Raw genomic sequence first — 4,650 nt, forward strand, 5'->3', positions numbered from 1 at the left:
TTTTAAATTGCCATTAATTAGTATTACATTCATGGTTTTTTTTAAATAATAAGTATAACAAATTAAAATAAAAAGGAATCGTTTGAAAACTTCTAGACGCCTATATCCGTGAGAAGAAACTATTAATAGAAAAGAAATTAATTTCCGTCGTCTACGTTGCATAGGGTGCCCCAAAGCCAAAAAATATATATTAACGATGAATGATATATCCCGATACATTGCATGTTTTTTTTTTAATACGATGTGTTTCTGAAATCAAACTAATCCCCAAGCAAACTATTCATCAAATATGACTAATCGCCGCAAGGAAACCGACGTCGACGAAATAAATTAATCATCACCCGGCCCCAGAACTATTTGTTGCCGCCGCTATGCGCGGGTGCACCGCTAGTGTGTGTGTATATATATATATATATATATATATATATATATATATATATATATATATATACACACAACGTAATATACATATTTAGTCAAATACTAAAAATGAAGAGGTACAAGCCATTAATGCATCATGTATAATGATTTTATGCTGTGAAATCAAAGCCAGTCAACATTTGAAAAAGTCAAGATAAGATAAGAATTAGGAATCAGACTGAAAATAGCTTGTGATGACCGATTCATACAAATTTTTAGGATTTATTGTTACATTCAATGTTTGAATCCTCATTTTCTCTTGATCTCTGTGGATATCTCTCGAATCTTGCATGCCTTCCATATAGATCTTGCTTCTGAACTTTACATCCTTCAGTTTACGATGATGTGCTCCTCCAATTCCACAAAATATTTTTGCCGATATTCTCTTTATGAAAGGCCTTACTCGATTTTCGTTTCTTGGTAAATGATTGTAACAACAATTAATTCAACGCCCCTCTCTCTATTCACGAACACAAAGGTCTTTCTCTACCTCCACGACCATAAAGGTCTTCATCTCTCTCTATCTCTCTATATGACTTTATGTGTATCAGATATGTTTCAGAAGTCATAAACTGGAGGTGCTTGAAAAAGTTGATCGTGTTGTTAATTTCACCATATCTGCGATCACAGACACATACACATTTGTTTATTTTGGATTTGGTCTTGATTTGCAGGGTTTTTTCTTTCCAAAGTTGAGCCATGTTTCTGATTGTTTCTCAACTTTAACATTTTTGATGTTTCTAATTGGGTTTTAATTCAGGAGGTTTTTTTAGTTGTTTTTATGCAGGTATTCTATGTTTCCATTGGTTTTTCAACTTTTGTTTCACTATCTATCATGATCATGCTTTGATTATAAACATTAGCATAACTGAAGCTCGTATCAATTGCAATTGGTATATTTTTTAAGTTTCGTTTCGACTTTGGGTTCTTGCACTTTTTGATTTTCTGTATTGGTTTTGGATTTCATTTGGTTTTTTGTCATTTTAGGCTCTTTCTGGTTTGCAAAGAATGAGTGTTTTTGTCAAGAGAGATGATGAGCTCGATCAAAAATCAAGTTTATGATTTTTCCATGATAAAATATTAATTGAAAAGTGCTTCTGTGTCTACAGAATGTGTTGGTAACCCATAACTCAAACCTTCATGTTTTCTTATATTTTACTGTAATCCCTTTTAAATCTTCATCTTTTCAAATTTTGGTTGGGATGAATGAACAAAAATTATATGGATTTTACAGGAGTACAATAAGTTTTAAATAGGTTGTTTTTGTTTTTCATAAGCGATTTTTGCATTTTAGTATAATCTAAGTTCCATATATGGTGGTTTGGTATTATAGTTGCTTATATATGCATGTGATGTTTGGATTGTATTCAAAAGGAAGCTGCAAAAGGTGTTAAAGTTAAGGTTGAAAGCAGAAGTGGAAGGTAAAAATTAAGAATAAAATGTAATCTTCATGTTTAATCCTACTTTATTTTTTTAGTAGTTTCTATTAATTTATATGCTTCAATTAAACTACATGAATCACTTAAGGAGATCAATTTGCAAGTTGTTGAAAAGAAGTTGGTCTTCATTGGTTTATAGAGGTATTCTTTTATATATATAAAATGGTGAAATTATGTTTTGTTTTCTGTATTTTTTTCCTTGGTATGACAAAATCATTTTGTTAATATGTTCTTGAATGCGCATTTTAGTTTTAAATCTTCCTTGTGTTGTTGGATCATGTTATCTCCTCCACCATGAGAATGAGTATACAGGTGTACTTTCATTCCAACATCAATTTGCGTATCTAATTGGGCTAATACATGAACTGACAATTTACTTCTATTTATATGCTTTAACCTTATCTGTAACTTCTGGAAAACTGGATTTCATTATAAAAAAAAATTACCTGATCAGCCTTGACTGTCTGTGAGAATGATGAAATTATGAAAACTGACTAATATTTTGGCTTTGAAAATTTTGTCTGGAACAAGAGTTCTCAAGTTCTCACAAATATTGTATCATAAAAGAGTTTTCATGTTAGAAATGCTTTATTCTCTATGATTACACTAAGGTAATGTCAATGTAGAACTCAACATGCACATGCTATAAAAGGACATGACTATAAATCGTTTACCTCTGATTATAAGTATTTTTTTTTACTTTACACAGAGCAATTTTCAAAGATCATACTTCCCAAGTAAAGTTATAACTTTTCATTTAATTAACACTTTACTATAGTTTTTTTAAATACATCTTTAAAGTATTTTCATAGGTTATTTGCTCGATTTCTCCCATGTTCTTTTGTAACTGCTCAACCTTGTATGTTTCTCTCAAATGTAAATATGTTGTTGAAAATGTAAATATTTTGTTGTCAAAATGTTGTAGAAAAGAGTAATATGATGCTATGAAAATGCATTTTTTTCCATTTGGAAGGTGTTGTTTATAGGTTGTTTTATGCATAAAGGTAAAACATAAAGTAAGTTAAATAATATATCAAAGTTTCCGATTAACAGTCCGGCCCTTCGAGTCATCCATTCGAGACTATAATTTTGATGTTTCTTCTAATTTGTCTATTGCTAAACTACTAAACCTCAAACTTATTTTAAATTAAAATATCTATTAAATTCATTAAAATGTCTTTTACATGTTTGGAAAATGTACATAATTTGTAGGTTAGTTGTGATCATGGAGAGTTAGATGCATATAAGGTTGGGTTACATACAACTTACCAATAAATCATAAATAAATTGGTGACTTATTTTGGATGAACAAGAATGACTTATTTTGGATGAACAAGAAGCAAGATGCAAGAGAAATAAGAGGTTGGAAGAAACAAGTAATTTCTGAATTTAGGGTATGGTCATGTAAAACTTACCCAATAATCATGAATTAATTAATTTGGTTTTATTTACAACAAAAATGCCCAAGAAATCGAAAGAATATGTAAAGGGTCATGGGGTGGAAAACGTTTCAATAAATAAAAACATCCTTTTATTTATCTCAGACTCTCAGTAAGATGTTATGACATGATAAATAATAATTATAGTTACATTGCATATTATTTTAAATAATATGCTTTTATAAAGTTCATATTATTCAAATGGATTGTTTAGATGTAGTTTTGCGCAAAAGAACCAATCGCTTTTAGATACTAATTTCTAAAAAAAATTATTTATACTCGTCGCTTGGCGTGGGTAAATGGCTAATATATATATATATATATATATATATATATATATATATATATATATATAGGGTTAGGTTATTTTGTTTTCACTATCTATTGTGTGCATGTATGACTGATTTTGGACCAATCATTTTAGTTATTTTAAAAAAGTAATTAATGCATATTACATGTTGAAGATATAATAGGTATTAATTACATCTTCAGCATTTAATATGCATTAATTACTTTCTTAAAATAACTAAAATGATTGGTCCAGAATCAATCATACATGCACACAATAGATAGTGAAAACATTTGAAACTAACTCTATCTCTCACACTCTCTCTCTCTCTCTCTCTCTATATATATATATATATATATATATATATATATACTAGTCGTTTACCCGCACAAAGCAGCGGGCGGCGAATAGTTTGGTTCGGCTATTAGTTTTTTTGGGCGGACAATGATTAATTTCAATTCAACGATTAGTTTGTTTTAGAAAACATGTCATATTAAAAATAAAACACTATGTGTTGGCAAATATTACTGAGCATTATTTTAATTCAACGATTTGTTTTCTTTCTAGTGGACAATGTATTATTTAATGTATTCGTCGTTTCTGTGTATGTTGGATAGGTGTGTTCATATGTTGGAACAATTGTATCGATGAATCCCTTTTGTGTACGAAAAACAGTTCGCTTTTCGGAAATAGTTTGCTTTGATGATTAGTTTTCTATTGTATACTGTATAATTTCATAGAACATGCAATACAGCGAGTGGCAAGCAACGAATATGTATTCTTTTGGTGATTAGGTTTCTTCCGTTAGGGACGAATTGTTATATATATATATATATATATATATATATATATATATATATATATATATACACTAGTCGTTTACCCGCACAAAGCGGTGGGCGGCGAATAGTTTGGTTCGGCTATTAGTTTTTTTGGGCGGACAATGGTTAATTTCAATTCAACGATTAGTTTGTTTTAGAAAACATGTCATATTAAAAATAAGACACTATGTGTTGGCAAATATTACTGAGCATTATTTTAATTCAACGATTTGTTTTTAATT

The 4,650-nt window shown here is 29.5% G+C and overlaps 1 long non-coding RNA gene across 1 annotated transcript; it reads left to right on the forward strand.

Annotated features, from left to right (window-relative positions):
- Positions 1–586: 586 nt before the first annotated feature.
- On the forward strand, positions 587–2,909 carry LOC145096856 (uncharacterized). The gene is made up of 2 exons (XR_013704132.1): positions 587–1,313; positions 1,408–2,909. It is a non-coding gene; the product is annotated as an uncharacterized LOC145096856 (long non-coding RNA).
- The last annotated feature ends 1,741 nt before the right edge of the window (positions 2,910–4,650 follow it).

This window comes from Lactuca serriola, chromosome 4, assembly GCF_051521515.1.
Source record: "Lactuca serriola cultivar US96UC23 chromosome 4, Lser_US96UC23_V15, whole genome shotgun sequence".
Classification (NCBI taxonomy): domain Eukaryota; kingdom Viridiplantae; phylum Streptophyta; class Magnoliopsida; order Asterales; family Asteraceae; genus Lactuca; species Lactuca serriola.